The sequence below is a fragment of the Spermophilus citellus genome (assembly GCF_964194105.1).
Source record: "Spermophilus citellus genome assembly, chromosome: 12".
Lineage (NCBI taxonomy): Eukaryota > Metazoa > Chordata > Mammalia > Rodentia > Sciuridae > Spermophilus > Spermophilus citellus.
Window position 1 is genome coordinate 11237445 of NC_138198.1, and position 17275 is coordinate 11254719.

General features: G+C 42.5%; 1 protein-coding gene across 6 annotated transcripts in view; it reads right to left on the reverse strand.

Annotated features, from left to right (window-relative positions):
* AOPEP (aminopeptidase O (putative)) overlaps positions 1-17275 on the reverse strand; it is a gene marked incomplete at its 5' end in the record, with an annotated part of 271341 nt that overhangs the window by 77297 nt on the left and 176769 nt on the right. The window lies entirely within an intron of this gene.

The following is a 17275-nucleotide window of genomic DNA, read 5'->3' on the forward strand; positions in this document are numbered from 1 at the left end:
TGAATTTTAAGAAAGACATCAATTACAGTGCCAAAGTATTTCTAAAATGACTTTAAAAACCTAAAAATAAAAAATGACAAAGGTTCTCAAATGTTAATCACTTAAAAATTGCATTACAGAATCGTGCTGGGAGCTGAATTTAATCTAGAAAAGAAAATAACATTGCATGACACTGGAAAAATATTTGCATCACAACCTGAATGTATTTTCTTGTTGTCTACCTAAATCTCTCTGTTCTGGTGTTTACACCAATGATGGCAGGCTGTGGAGAAACTGGAGGAAGACACTTTTAAAAACTGGAATTCTATAGTGGGGGATGGATAGTCTAATACCTATCTTTCAGAATGTGGTGAAAGCACTTTAAAACAGATGTTCTCTATTTGAATTATATCTTTTAAAATGCCTCAGCTAGTAGAGAGGCAAGTTTAGAAAGGAAGTTGTTTCAAGAAACTTTCTTGTGAAAGCAGTTTATAAAAGCTGAAGACAATTTCAGAGGCTGGAAGAAATGCCACTGCTTTAAAATAAAAGCATCCCTTAATGTGGCAGTGGAGACTGCCCTAGAGGGAAAGCCTTTTTCAGTTTTCTTTTCTTTTTTCCTTCTTCTCCTTTTTTGTCTTTGTTTTTAAGTAGAAGAGGAAGTTACTCCTTTCACTGGAAGAAGACAGTGATACCCATTTCATACTGCTAATGAGGGCGCTGCTCTCCTCCTGCTCCTGAAGGAGGCACAGCCCGCAGCAGGAGAAGGAGCCTCCCTAGGCCCCGGAAGGCCTACAGGGCGAGCAAGTGGAGCCCTCTAATTACCCCACACAGCTCAGATGGTAAATTACACTCCTTTGGGCAAAGCACAGGGCAAACTATCCACTGAAAGAAGCCAAAGTACCTTTGAATACCAAACAAGGTAGAGGGTTTCAGAAGCTTCTGTGGGTTTCTGAAGGGCTCTACTGCCAACATACATTCAAGGTTAATTACAAAGTAGGAGTCTGCACAGGACTGAAAATAAAATCAAGGTAGATTAAGCTATCGTAATAACAAGTAAGGATTAGGAGTAGTTATCAAATGTTTATGATTTTAAATTTGGTTCTGTTGTTTTCAAATGTGATATTCCTTTAATGTTGGCTTGTGGAAGAATTATACATAATTTATATTACTGCTTATTTTGTCCATGTTAGAAAGAAGGCCTCGTTTCTTTCTGAAAAGAATTTTGGCCCTGCCACATGGACCTCTCAGTGGAAGTCCTTATAAAGTATATTTTTTAAAAAAGGAAATCAGTCCCTTGCTGGGCCTAGCAACTGCTGAACCTGTGGCTGTGCAGGGAGCCAGCTCACAGAACTTCTCCCTCTCTGACCACAGCCCTGATCTCACTGTTGCTCAAAGGCTTTTGCAGAGCCTGACTGAGGGGAACACATTTCAAATGCTCAGCTCTTCATACTCTCCCCACTTCAGTTCTGGGAATGAAATGCATGGCTCTGCACACACCAGGCAAGTGCTCACCACGGAGCACATCCCAACCTCAAGTTCTTGCATTATTCCACCCTCTTTGTGAATCTGATGAAGGTTACATGCTATCAGCTCCCTAGGGGGGAAAAATACACCTTTAGCACTTGCACATGCATACACAAACACACACAGAATTTTCAGGACATTGGCAGATTCATTGACACCCTAACTCCTCTCCTGGATACTACAAAATCCGCTCCTGGATTGAAACAGACCACCATAAAGCTGACCCTGGACTTCGTCTTTCAGGTACTTTGTGAAAGTTCTCTTATCACATTTAGTTCTGGGAAGAAGCCATCAACCTTTATTGAGGTGCATTATAAGAAACAGCCCCATAAAACCCATCTCAGTGTTTACTGGAAGGGCGGGTTTAGAGGGCTGTTTATTACATTAGATGGTGATTTTCGTGAGGGCCACAGCAAAACCTTCTCCCTGGATTCACATCAGGAATGGTGGAGCTGAGGCAATTGGTTTATTTTGACCTCACCAACATTGCAATTTATCCCTTCCCCTCTTCTAGAAAGCAAGGTGCTCCTGGGACCCTGCTTCAGCCAGGCTGGAACTTCAGTATGTACTTACTATGCACTTAGTTAATTCTTGGCCTCATCCCATTTTCCTACCATTATTTTCAAGTCACTTTACTTATTTTAATTTATTTCTCTCATGCTACACTTGTCTGCTTTGAATGCTGCCTTAAGTTCACTTTGGACAAGGAGGGGTTTGAATCGTGTTCTGGGTTTATTGTTATTTTTTTCTTTAATTTCCTGTTTCTTTTTGGAGGGGAGAAAGTGGGGATCAGGAAAGATTTTATGGTTCTAATACTTCCCTCCATTAACAACATTTGAAAGTAAAGTATGTAAGTTAAGATCACATGATTGTACTCTTTAAAAAAATTAAGGAAAAAACTATTTAAAAATTTTTGAAAACCATAATACTATACAAACATCACACAGGACTAATAAAAATGTTAACCAACCAAATATTTTATCCCTTTTGATATCAAAACCCGAGGAAAGAACTTAGATTGCAGGAAGAATGTAAATCAGACATAGGGACAGGGCGTTCCCTTAACCAATGCAGTGCAGACACCACTGCAGAATAGCAGCAGAGCTGGTGAACACAATGAGGCTTGGACACCACCCCTGACCTCAGCAAATCGCAGGGTGAGGCCTGGTATATGGAATGTGTGGACAGCTCAGGCTTAGACCTGTGTTAGCTGTGTGTCCACTCTAACCCTCCTTTATGAGGTGTGAAGATCAGATGACATAGGTAATGTGCTTAGGACAGAAATCAGTGACGTATCAAGTTCTAGACTTTTAAAATTAAAAAGCAATTTAACATTACTAGAAGCCAGAGGAAGTGACTTTAGGACAAAATGATACTGAAGCTCCATACATTTCAGAGATCACAGAATCTTAGAACTGGTAGAAAGAACGAGAACAGCCAGGCTCTGTGCAGAGGGGAAACTTCACCAGGTGCTTCCGCATACAGCTCTTCTACCTATGCCTCACACAGCACCATCTTAAGGATGGAGAAGCCGAGTGTCAGGGAATTTCATTGCTTGGCCCTCAGATATCCTCAGATTGGAAATGTAGTGCTCTTTCTACTCCAGCATAATATGGACTGTCACTTTAAAACATTTATTATGTGATCAGAGCAAGCTTGGCTCAAAACAGCCCACAAAATACAATCCCATACCATAAAAGTCTCCTGAAAGAGATAATTTAGAAAACAGATAATAGCATATTGCCTTAAACACCTGTATGACTGCTGTTCTTCACAGGACTTTGACATCATGGCATTACAACCTTAGAGAATTTTCACAGGTAAAATGTAACATTATGTAGGGTTGGCTTGTAGATCTGGGGTTCCCAGCCTGACTTATTGGAATCACTGTGGTGGCAGGGGAGGGGGGCTTACAAATCCCAAGGCGCCCAGGTGACCAGGTAGATTCCCATCTCTGGGAGGGGGACCAGGCACCAGCCATTTCTAAGTCTCTACCCTATGACTCTAGAGAACCACTGGTCCAGACTGTCTCAGTGATGCTCTAATAGATTACTATAAAGACAATTCAAAGTCAGTGACACACAGGATGACCCTGTACCATACTCTATGATGATAAATCCCTTTAGGTAGATGTGGACACAATCCTGGGCATGATGGGCTGTGGGCCAATCCAAGTAGCTTTCCTCAACAAGATCCTTCCAGCACACCCAAAGACTAAAAAGGAAGTGAAAGGTTTCTACGTTCCATCCAAAAGGGATGCAAGAAGGAAAGGATATTTGACTTTTTAGTGATTGTTTTTCTAGGTCCATTGTTGATTCAGTTCTGGATCCTGAGTAGAAAGACTTTAGATGGGACCTGATTTTAGCACTGGTGGGCAATACTGTCAATATGAAGTAGTACTAACAATATTCTAAATATGTGATGGCTGCCACCCATTCCCTCCAGACAAACATTTTGCATTTGAAGGGCTGCTGGATAGAATTAGAGGAGAGCAGCTGGGCCTAGTGGTGCACACCTGTAATCCCAACAACAAGGGAGGCCAAGTTCAAGCAACATGGGTCCTGTCTCAAGATAAAAAAAATAAATAAATAACAAAGGGTTGGGGGTGCAGCTCAGTGCTACATCATCTGTGGGTTCAATCTCTAGTACTGCATGTATACAGGCATACACAGGGAGTAAGGGAACAGCATGTGCCCATGGAAAAGACCCCTGCAGTGTGCCAGCAGCACTGGGGCAACCCGGGCGGATTTCTGGAACGTCCACCAGCCTGCCCTAGTCAAATGGGCCCCTGTGTCTAGGAAAGATGCGCATAGACACGGGAGCCAGCAGGAGAATCATTCTGATAAAGTGTCTTCTGAAGGGATAGTCGTTAATTAGGCATAAAAACACAGCATATACTGATTATTTCACTAGCTTGAAAGCAAACACCAGTGTCTAGGTATTCCCCATTATTCCCTAAGATGGAGGGAGTATGGTATCTAGAAGTGTGTACACATGGACTCCGTGGTGCCTTTGAAGGAGGAGGTGTGTGGCTTTGGCATGACTATTTGTAAGAGCTGCGGCCCTCAGTCCCAATAGCTTGTCACCTGGCCTCCAAAAGAAATTCCATGAAGTCAAAATATACAAACAAGGGGAAGGGGCCTGACTCCTACTCCCTGTATCAAGAAGTAAAAGCACACATACGCGCGCGCGCGCGCACACACACACACACACACACACACACACACACAGAGTAAGGAAAGTAAAATTCACCACATTTTGGAGGTGGGACAACTGTCCCAAGTACAAATAATCTGAGGAAAAGCCATTTTCCACAATGTTTGTTCACCAAACTCTTAGCTCCCTACAAGGAGGTGTTCTAGGAAAACAATGGGAGGGGTCAGAATTAATTTGGCTGCTAATCTCTTTCCTTTTCATAGGATGTTTTCTCCAGCAGTGGATTAAATCAACGTTTAAGGCCCCAGCTGTGTCCATATTAGGAAAGCCCAGGCTCAAGTCTCCGTGGAAAAAGGACCCCCCCCCCTTTGCTCTGCTCCCACCGACCTCGTGTGGAGGTGGGAGAGTGGGAGCTGGGGAATGTGAACTTGATCCAGCATTGATCAGTCAAGCAGCAAATGCTCATTGTTCTTTAGATACCAAACATAACTCCTTTGTCCTAGGGATAAAGCCAGCCACTATGCACATAACAACCTTTGTGCTCACCAGTATGATAGACGGAAAGGAGATGCAAGGAACATTAGAGTTTTATTAACATCATAAATACCTCCTCATTGTCAAGATTGAAGAATCCATCAGTTAATTTATATTTATGTTAATATTAGGTATATTAAACTCTCTTAAATCTAACTATCTTCTACAATTTCTTGTTTTAGTTTTTCAGCACTGGGGATGGAACCCAGAGCCTCATACATGCTAGGCAAGTGCTCCACCACTGAGCCATGCCCCAGCCCTGTTTTCATAATTAGACATTTAATTTACAGTGCACATATTAAGGTCTGCTTTAGCTTTGCCTTTACATGAACCTTTCTTATCTTCACTGCCTGGTTTTCTGAGGTTCAAGGTCAATGGAATGCAGGCTAAGAATCAAATAAGTCCATTCTCCAAATATGGCTTCCTCAGTGTTATGGGAAATATGCCACAGAGAACTTAGAACTCAGTCCCCTCTGTCTTTGCTGTGAGGAAATTATGCAGCCGGGCACACAGGTCACACAACTGAGCCAAGGAGATGGACGAACACCAGGGTGAGGAGGGGTAGGAGGACTCACAGAGCAAGAAGCACGAGGCAGAATGCGAAATGGGAATCCCCTCTTCTCCTCACAGACAAAAGCCTGTTTTGTATTTTGAACCTGAGTAAACTTTCAAAGGTCTCAAAATAACTGAATTGTGGCATCATCATAAAAAACCTGACCTGACAACCACATAGTCTTTAAGCCCTGGGGTGGCGCCTGTGGAGACATGGCCCATCTGAGGCGCTGCAAGCAAGCACTGCCCCCAGAACAAGTGGTGGACTCCAGGAAGTAAGCTCTCTTTTTCATGTGCCTCATTATAAAGGAGAATTAATAATTTTATTTCTGGTCCTGTGTCACTCACAATAATAAGCCAACCACTGTTACAAAACCATCATAACATGAAATGTGATATTTCTACATTGCTCTATGAATGTACCAGCAGGACCAGGAGTGAGATGTGAAAACATGTGCAACCTTCCCCTGTAGGATGAATCTGGGCTTCTAAGTTGGACAACATTTGATTTTCAGTTTCCTCCTCTATAAAGCTGGCATGATAATCATGTTCATCGTGTGGAGCTGTGAATAGGAGGGGTAAATAACTTGGGAATACTACACTTAGTGGAGCGTCTACTCACAAACCTGGAAAGCTTTTTTCCATTCTGGACATTCAAGTATGTAAAAAGAGATATGAGTGGAGGAGGAAAAATACAATTTTCAGGAGTGAAAAACCTATATATTTGTTTCCTTCATCTGCAGCTTCTTGAAGCATTTATGCAAAACCCAGGCAGATGCCTTTCAATCACAAAATCAATGACGCTGACTAAAAAACTAGGGTGTGAGGAGAAACGACAGTGAGAATTCTGGAGAAACGGACTTTGTGAAAAACACAATCAAGAAGAGTCTTAAAAAGAAACGCATCTTTGCTGGGCTGTGTGGAATAAGAACAACAACTCCATGCACCACTGAGGGAACAGGAAGGGAGGAGAGAGGAAACTTGAGATGAGGACTTGGAGAAAAGGCAGGCAAAGTTCCCTGACGCGGGAGCCACGTCCTGGTCCCAGGCATGGAGTTACTCCAGCCGAATCCCATTATCACGGGTTGCCCTGGAGTCTTGGTACCAAATTCTTATATACTGACTTTGGCCTCCCCTCCATGCATTTTCATGCCAATAAAGTTGCTGAAATTAAAGAAGAATTGAATTGTGAAGCTTTTTGGCATAAATAATGTCATATTGTAAAGTCAGGGCTAATAACAACCAGGATGCCCTTAACGCACTTAAGAAAAACCATCTGATATATGTATCCCTCAATGTGGTTTGAAATTTCCTTTGGCCTACAAAGGAAAATATTTTTAGCACATAGCACACTTTGTAACAGACATATAAATGCACTGAAAATATAATTTTAGGAAAGCATCTGGGTTTGATCATCCCAACTCCAAATAGGTCCTACTTTCTCAATATAAGGAACACTACAACACTTTGCTATAAAATATGCAGCAACCACTGTGACATTTTCTCATAAACATTTCATTACTGGTCCTGTTTGTTTGTTTGTTTAGTTTTTTTATGCAGTAAATAATGATTTAAATATAAAGCAACATAAAAATGAGGTTTCTTCTGAAGCATTTGGACCCCACGTCTTCCTATGCTTCAAACAGCAGCCGGTGCTCACTAGACCTTCTCCCAAAGGATATTTAGGCAACAGGCATAAATGAATATTTTATTGGCTTATCTCAAAATGTATCTTAGAAATAACAGTTGCCACTTTCCACAGAAAAAAGTGACCTGCAATTATGACTGATCTGCAGGAATTTTGAGACGAATGAGCCCAGGAAAAGTTTTCTCATCTGTTGGCTCAATAGGTTAATATCTGTGAATAACTGATCTGAATCAGAAGCAAGTGCCTACTCTTCAGTGAGCAGCCAGTGTCAGTGCTCTTGCACACCAATTGTCACTTCAGATCCCCTCACCCTCATAACTGTTCGAGTAAGAATTTTCCAGTGGAAGAAGAAGGACACAAACTAGGTTTCTCTATAAGTTTGTAAAACAACATGAGGATAAGACATAAAGTTATCCCAACACTACCCAACCTAAGAATGAGCTTTAAATATGAAGCCAATTCAATATGCCAGAGATGGAAAGGAAGACACAAAAATTAAAGGCTTTTCCTCTCAATGGACTCAGAGTGGTACCTGGGCAAGGCTCAGAGGAGGTGCCCTTCCCCCAGGCCAGTGCACCTCATTCCCCTAAAAAGCAAAACAAAGCAGTCTCAGAGAAGGTGAGCAGCTTGCTCAGGGAACACTGTCCAGTGGCAAAAAAGCTGACTCCAGAGCTATATTTAATGTATTAGTCACCTTCTCCCTCCAATATAGGGTTAGCTGTGCTAAACAACCTTCACTGTAATGTGCTCTAGGAAGACATCAAATGGGATATAACACAACTACTCTCTTCCTGCACCCAAACTCCACGCTTATTTGTTAACCATGACAAAGGACAAAAGCCATGGACTTGAGTTGTGGGTTTGCTTTTCAAAGCAAAAAAAGAGGATACAAAAAACATCCCTCTAGTGTATTAGCAGACACATAAAGACACTTTTTGTTTGGCAATTTGCTTTTTCTCATTTATTTTGGTGAGCTGGTATTTATTATCTAATTTAGTTTCCATCTCATAGGAGGACTGCCTGTATCTTTCCAAAGACAAAGACCTAAGCTGCTCTCTACCAACACTCAATTCACTCACACCAAGAACACACCAGCATTCTCATGCAGTGAATATGAACATTTCTTATGCAAGATACTCAGTCCAGGTAGACAGGGCCTCCTTTAGAAAGGGCTAGTGGAAGAAGTGTGTGTGTACCTATCTATGGCACCTAGGATGTGAGATCTGCATTCTGCATCCACGAAAGAAAAGGGAAAAACAGTTTCAGGGGGAAAAAAAGCAGTCATTTATTACATTTCAAATCACCACTGCCTGGGGCCCTCTGCGATTCCTTTATTAACTATTCACAGATCTTTATGAAGACTAAGGCAAAGACTGGATCAGCTGAGTTGGATTAAGCTCTACTAAAAATACAAAAGACCTCATCCATGGGCTGAGACCTGAGATTCCTGGATTTGAGCTTGGCTCTGCCACTAACTAGAGCTCTGAGCTTGGGCAGGTGATGGCAGCTCTCATGGGCTCATCTTCCCATGGTGGAAAATGACACATTGTTCAGGCCTTGTCCCCAGCCTGAGGTTCTAAAGCAGCCTGAAAATCATGCAAGACCAGAAAAGACCAGTCACACCCAAGAGTATTAAGCCACACAGACATCCACTGCACCTCTACCTGGTACTGTTATCATGGTCTCCACAGAAGAGGAGGAGGAAGAGCAGCACTGGGCTTATGAGCAGCCCCTGTCGCTGAGGACTCTCCTTAACAGCAGGGTGCTCTGGTGGTAGGAGCTAGTACAGGTCTCTGTGAGCACTGTGGAAGCCCACTGTGAGAGCCACTGCCTCAAAGGCCCAGATGCCAATATTAACTCAGAATGTGCAATGTCACACAGCCAAAGACGTGAGCAGGTGTATACACCCATGTATATAACCCACTGAGCTGTTGCTCCTCAGGTCGGAGATAGGAATAATATGAACATTAAGTTATCTGTTGGGTGTTTTGTTTTGCTTTTTGGTGGAACTAGGAATTAAACCCAGGGCCTTTCACCTGCTAGACAAGTACTTCAATACTGAGCCACAGTCTCAGCACTTTTTGTTTTATTTTGAGATGGTCTCACTAAGTTGCCCAGGCTGACCTTGAACTTGTGATCCTCCTGTCTCAGCCTCTGGGATTCCAGCATGCCTGACCTAAAACCATCTGTTTTAATGAAGACTCTGCCAGAGTATGTCCTCAGCCTGATGAAGAGAGGATGGGGTAGTTCTTCTTAATAAGCAGAATCAATTTTTTCCACTGACTGAAGTTTATAATCTAAAGCAGATATCTTTGCCCTAATTCTTTGAGTTTATATGGCTCCTTCCTTCTCAAGAACTCTCTAGATGAAATAAAGCATCACTACAGTGAAATCCTACTAAGTGCTAGTGCTCAACTGCGAAAGATGTAGTAGTCTTTCCTTAAGTGAATCTCTCTGGTGCACAGTATTTACAAGCCTGAAAAACAGGTAATGCTCATATGTTCAAACACAGCCACCAGACTGCACCTTGAGGACAGTGACTTGGCTCACTTACACAATGAGCTGACTGATGGTGACTGAGTTGGAGCTTAAAAGCTGAGCCAGCAAGTTTTTTGTTTTCTTAGAGACTTAGCTTCCTGCTGAACAAGGCAGATGCAGGAAAGTCAACCTCTCCCACAGTCCCGCCCAGTCTCCAACTCTGGGGCAGATTCCTCTTGTGCATTACAGAATCATGATTGGTTTGCAGATACCCCACAGATCCTGAGCTCATGGCAGGGCATGTGCCCTCTCAGCTCTGTACATGCAATGCTTGGCATATTCCTTCAACAAATAAACTAAACCTCAAAGCCAAGTATTTGAGCCAATCAGGAAGAGTATACAATTGAAGGATTCTAAGAGTTTAGAGTGTACTTGGAAGACAAACTTCTGACAGTGTATATCCTGGAATATAACACAATTATAGAGCTCATCAACCAGTCCCAGCTATAACTATGCAGATTCTGCTTTATAGATAAGGAGTGACAGCCTGAGATCTATAACTTTAAATGGGCTCTTGGACGCTGCTGATATCTAGACCCCCAGAGCGTCTCTAACCCAAGTCAGACCCATACTTCTTGCAAGGACCCTGCTCTAACTCTTTCTTGAAACCCATAGGCACACAAACCACTGCCAACTGTCTCCATGAAATGGACTGAGCAAACAGTCTTTTCAAAGCTAGCGGCTCCTGCTTCCTTTTCCTTCTGGTTCAAAGGGCAGAACAAATTTATCCTTAGTCCACCAAACAAGTATATTTGATTTCTGTCCATAGTATCACATGCCTGAAAGTGTCTGTGTCCAACTGGGCCTGTTCAGAATTTTCATTCTTTTTTTTTAATATTTTTTTAGTTGAACACAATATCTTTATTTTATTTATTTTTATGTGATGCTGAGGTTCGAACCCAGTGTCTCACCCACACTAGATGAACACTCTACCACTGAGCCACAACTCCAGCCCTGCAGAATTTACATTCTTTTTAAAGGAAAAAGTTTTCAAATGCTCTTTATCTAAATCACGGAAGCCACCCTCATATGACTTTCTCTGAGCTCACTTTAAAAATACATGTCCAGGGCTGAGGGTGAGTAGCTCGGTGATAAAGCACGTGCTTAGCATGTGCAAGGCCCTGGGTTTAATCCCCGGCACCACACACACACCTCCAATGTGAGCTACTAAAGGTCACGGCCGCCCCCCCCCCCACCTTCCCCAGGGTGCTCCCTTGTCACTGGCAGGGAGTGGGCACATCGTCTGCAGTATGGCACGTTGGGCTTGTTTCATGTGGCTTCACACTTTCTCCTTTGAGGGCACCTGTAGGATAGATGACCCCCAGCACCCTGCACCTGCTCTCTGACAGATGCCACTGGCCATCTGCACTGGCCATCTAGTCAGTGCTGTTTTTCAAAATGGATCCAAGTATATGAATAGCTCTGGACAAGAAAATTCAAAGTTGAAAACCAAGGAGTAAAAAGTCAGTCTAACTCTTTCTCTCTATCGGGTCACCTCCACCCTTCCCGGAGTGGAAAAGCTGGACCTTCTGCCCAGGGAGCTGTCTGCCAGGGAAGGCTGCTGGGCCACCTAACCCCATTAGAAAGCTGCAGCTCCAGTTGGTCACTTCTTCTAGAGCCTGAAGAAGTGGCTCTGGAATGTCTCGGGCACTCTCTAGGACCACCACATTCAAGTTGCTATGCACTCCGGCTATGTCACCTTACCAAACAGCCCCCTCTGCGACCTTGCTTTCCATGTAAAACAAGAAATCATAAACTTGTTCCTAACAACAAGGACAGAAAGGGAGAAGATCGCTTCTCTAATAGTAATCAAAACTCATTCTTTTGCTGGATTTCTTCCCTGTTTTAAAAATGCAGTCACCCTCCTAGATCTTTAGGGGTAGATGGCCTTGGTTTGAGTGCTGCAGGGAACAGGTGTTGGGAGGGACCTGAGAGTGAGGCTGCTGGGAGGGGCTCTTTTCCCACTGCTCCAGCTGCAAAAGCTCCTCCCATGGTTCACTCAGCCCCCCCACCCCCATCACTGAGACTTGACTGCCTGATGTGGCTCAAACTCTGTTTTCTAGCATCAAACATGGATTATACGGCCCTCCCTGCAGATGATGGCCTTTTCCCCAGTATCTCCCTGCCCACACTCTCATCTGCCCTGTAAGAATAGCTTCAAATGACACCTCAATTATTCTTCCACAATAGAAATGACCTGCTTTTTCTGAATTCTAAAAGTTGTTTTTTGTTTGTTTGTTTGTTTTTTCCCTTAGAAGAGGTCAATATATCTGGACAATATTGAATCAGATGCCCCAATAAACAACACCCAGCATGGACCTTCTGTGATTTGGTCTCTATGGGACAATGGACCCTTCCTACATTTCTCTTGTATCACCAGACATGATGCTTAGTTTTTTGATTTGTTTTGTTTTTGGTACCAGGGATTGACCTCAGGGGCACTCGACCACATCCCCAGCCCTATTTTATATTTTATTTAGACACAGGGTCTCACTGAGCTGCTTAGTGCCTCGCTTTTGCTGAGGCTGGCTTTGAACTCATGATCCTCCTGCCTCCACCTCCCTAAGCACTGGGATTACAGGCATGCTCCACTGCGCCTAGTGATGTTTAGTTTTTGTGGACTGGATAAATAACATCACTTGGGTTTCAAAAATATGTCTGAAGCATATTTCTCTATAGAGGAATAAAATAAAGCAAGGTTGTCTTGAGTGAATTTTATAGGCCATTTTAAAGGAATTCACTAAAAATAGTGAACAAAGCACGTGCCTAGCATGCACAAGGCCCTAGGTTTAGTCAGAAAAATAGAAAAGAGGGACTAAGCATTGGTATGGACTAAACTGTGTCCCTTCATATGTTTAAGTCCTTGCCTTTAGTACCTCAGAATGTGAATATATTAGAAACAAACCCATTAAGGTAAAATAAAGTCATATGTGTGGTCCCTAATCCAATATAACTAGGGACCTTATAAAAAGAGATAAAGATAGAAATACTGGACACACAAAAAGACCCTGGGAGAACACAGTGAGAAAGTGACCTGTATCTGCAAGCTATGGAGTCAGTCTTAGGATAAAGCAAACCTGCCACCACCTTGATCTCAGACTTGCAGTCTTCAGAATCATGAAGAACAAATCTGTATTAAGTCACCCATTCAGTTACAGCATTCAGTTATGCCAGCCCCAGCAAACTAATGTGAACACTGAGCCCCAGGGGCCCAAAATAAGGGAAGTGAAGCTCACAATGAAAGGATTTTGATAAACTCTCTTGCACCCCAGTTGAGCAGTCCAGCACCTGGAAGAGCCTGTTAAGGGCCAGGCACTCTGAGGAACTATAAGTGACTGTAGAGCCTCAGAGCTTTGGATGCTGCCCTACAGGAGGCCAGAGACCTATTCAACTTATCTCTAAGGATCCTCAACAAGATGTTCGGTCACTTAGAAAATGTGAGTTAAGCTACTGAACATAAATGACAATGAAATTATCAAGAGCCCCCAGAGTGTACGACAGTATGGCAAGTACTGTCGCAAAGAACCAGTGCATATAATTTGAAAAATAACCAGTCTCGGTATCCTTGACTGACCATTAAGTGCAGCATTCTTATGAGACACCATGGAGATTAAGAATTATGTTGATAGTATTATATAATATGTGTAAAGGAAGCCTACAAATTATTCTCCTAATGAGCTAGCTGTTTTTCTCTATGCTAAAGAGCATATCCTGGGCTACAATGACACAAAGGCTCCTGCATGAGGTCTTATCGAGTTTCCTCAATTCTGGTGACTGCAACAATATTTTTTATCATTTACTTGTGTGGCCTTTGGCAGGTATTTGCTTGGGAAGAGGTGGCATTTTCCCAAGATGACAAAATAATGTGTGGTTCTAAATTCTAGGATCCAAGAACAAGCCTGGGAACTTGAGCTGATTCCTGCCTGTTTCTGGGGCACACCATGTGGTGGGCCATCAGCCATCTTCTCTCCTTCCTGCTGCCACTGCTGCCAATGATTGCTCCAAAGAGATGGAGGCATAGAAGTGTCCTGAGGTGCAACTACGCGGGGGTGCCGCTGTGTTCAGACCTCAACACAACAAGTCCACCGGCAGTTGAAACTGGGACTGCAGCCAGGCTGGGAATTCCTTCGTGCCCCTTGAACGCCTGTTGTGAACACGACACTCTGTCACTTTACCTACGGGTGGGACTCATTCCTGCTGTCATGGCAAACCAAGGCCATCTGTGGATTAGCCGGCTGTCTTTACTCACATGATTCACAAAAATACAGATGCCTTCAATCATATCGATGCTGTGGGCGATGATAAGGCATTATGCACTCAGATTTTAATGCAATCAACAGCCTTCAAAACAGGCCACAGCTATCATCTTAAATATTCTAGTCGCCACATTTAAAAAATGTAATAAATAACAGGTAAAATTAATTTAATAATATGGTTTATTGGGTATACAGTTGTGGAGGATTGGCACCAGGAAACTCCCAGATACCAAAATCTGATCCTCAAGTCCCTTAGATGAAAGGGTGCAGCAACTGTATCACATCTACGCCCATCCTTCAGGCACCTCCAGATGACCTGTGATACCTAATACAATGTAAATGCAATGGAAACGGTTGTTTTACAGTACTGTTTAGAGAATAATAAGAAAAAAGGCCTATGCCAGGTGTGGCGGTGCACAGCTATAATTCCAGCAGCTCAGGAGGCTGAGGCAGGGGGATCCCAAGTTCAAGGTCAGCTTTAGCAATTTAGCAAGGCCCTACACAACACAGCGAGACCCTGTCTCAAAAATAAAAATATTAAAAGGGCTGGGGATATGGCTCAGTAATTGAGTGCTCTGGGTTCAATCCCTGATACCAAAAGGGGAAAAAAAAATCTGTAAATGTTCAATGCAGAAGCAATTTAAAAAAATATTTTTGATCCATAGTTGAATCTACGGATGTGGAACTTGCAGGTACAGAGGCCAACTGTATGTGTGTTGGGTTGCAAAACACACAAAACACCAATTCAACATGCAATGATATTTTTAAAAACATGAAATAGCTTTCTTTCATTTTTTTGTAAAAAGTATTCTATGTATGAATTTTAACATTCCATCTCAATTCAGATTCTAAATCTTAATCAGAAATCCTTGGTTTCTCTTCATATTTCATAAGATCTATAGTTGAAAAAGTAGATTTTTTTTTCAATATCCACAGTGTTCGAAACAATAACAGATTTATTGGATTTTTAAATAAATCTAATAAAGATTAAATTAAAATCCAGCTCCTCAGTTGCACCAGGTACACTTCCAGGGCTTGACAGCCACGTGAAGCTGGTAGCTGCTGTCCTGGACTGTGATCCCCAGGTACTACTACGTGCCATGGCCATGGCAGGGAAGAGTCACCTCAGGAACTGTAAAGACAAGCCAGGTATCACCTGCTTCTGGGGCTGAGAGGGATGGTGTGAGACACACGCACACTAGCAAGAGTGTGAGACAGCTTGTGCTGCACACTAATGCAGAGAGAAGGAGACGTTCCAAGGGGAGAAGAGCACGGAAAAGAGGCTAGTGGTGAAGTTTACAAATATTTGCAGACTGATAGTTCTGGTTGAGCATATACCTGGGATGGTGGAAATAAGGTTTAAAAAGGTAGTTTGGGGCCATACTGTGGACAGCATCCATCAACAGGCCAAAGAGCATTCTAAGCGCATTGTCAATGGGGAGGAAGTTTCTGGTGAGAGTGGGTTTGAGCTGTTTTGGAAACCTTACTTGGCATTCTGTGGATGATGCATGGAAAGGGGAAGAACTTGGTGGCTAAAAGACCAGTCAGCCACTACACTAGGCCAAGCAAAACATGTCGAGAAAATGGTGGAGGTGCTAGGAGAGGAAAGGGGAAAATATGATCAAGTATGTACTTAAGGATCTCCGGACTGGCAATGAAGGGAGGAAGTCTAAGAAGGGTGGAGGAGTCCGATTTTTTTTTTTAACTCAGGTTGAGTCTTAATTCTTCTTCTTCTTCTTTTTACCTTTATTTATTTTTATGTGGTGCTGAGGATAGAACCCAGTGCCTAAAATATGCTAGGTAAGTGCTCTACCACTGAGCCACAACCCCAGCCCCAGTCTGGATAGTTCTGTAGCAATTAAAATAAGTAGTGCTGAAGAAAGATTAGATGGAAAAAAGGTATCCGAATAAATCTGCAAACAAAAATGATTAACATAGCTGGTTGTAGTGGCACAGGCCTGTAATCCTAGCAGCTCAGGAGGCTGAGGCAGGCGGACTGCAAGTTCAAAGCCAGCCTCAGCAAACAATGAGGTGCTAAGCAACTCAGTGAGACCCTATCTCTAAATAAAATACAAAATAGGGCTGGGGATGTGGCTCAGTGGTCAAGTGCCCTTGAGTTCATCCCCGGGGTGGGGGGGAGATTAAAATACATACGTGCACCTTGGATGAGGAGGAACCTTACAATGAACAAGAAAAGGAACAGAAGTCTATTTATAGAGGTGACAAATTAGTAAAATGTGCAACTTAATAATAATGTGCAGTTGGCTTTCCATATCCACAGACTCTACATCCCTGGATTCAACCAAGGATCAAAAGTATTAAACAACAACAACTACAACAAATTACATCTGTATTGAACACACACATTTTTCCTTGTCACAGTTTCCTAAAAAGTATTGTGTAACAGCTGTTGATGGAGCCTCTGCATTGTATTAGGTATGATAAGTAATACAGAGTAACTCAAAGGATCTGGGAAGAGAGATGTAGGTTATGTGCAGATATCCTACCACTTTACATATGGGACTTGGCCATCCAAGGATTTGGATACCCACAACAGGCCTTGGAACCAATCCCTACACATACCAAGAAATGACTGCATACTATTGAGAAAATTCAGTTATGATACTATGCATTAAGAAGCAACACAGCTGTTAAAAATATATTGTTCTTTGAAATAAGGCAGATTCAAAGTCAAAGCTTATATATTTTCTCTTATATGGCTAGAGAGAGAGAGAAAAAAAAAAGAGGAATCTTATGAAAATAGAAGGGAGACCAGAAGGGTAGAGGGAGGAACTCTGGGGAGGAAGGGGGAGTTACTAGGAAATGAGATTGATCAAATTATCTTATGTGCTTATACGATACCAATGAATCCTACCATTATGTATAATTAAAATGTACCAATAAAAATATTGCTCTTGAAATGTATTAAGGATAACTGCTCATGACATAGTATTAAAAAATAAAGTTTGGATGATAAAATTCCAATTTTATTTAAAAAGGGCACAGCAGGGAGGATGTGAGAGGATGTACACCGAGCGTGGTTATCCTGGGGAGTACGACTGAGGGGTTCAGGGTTGTTTACATCTCA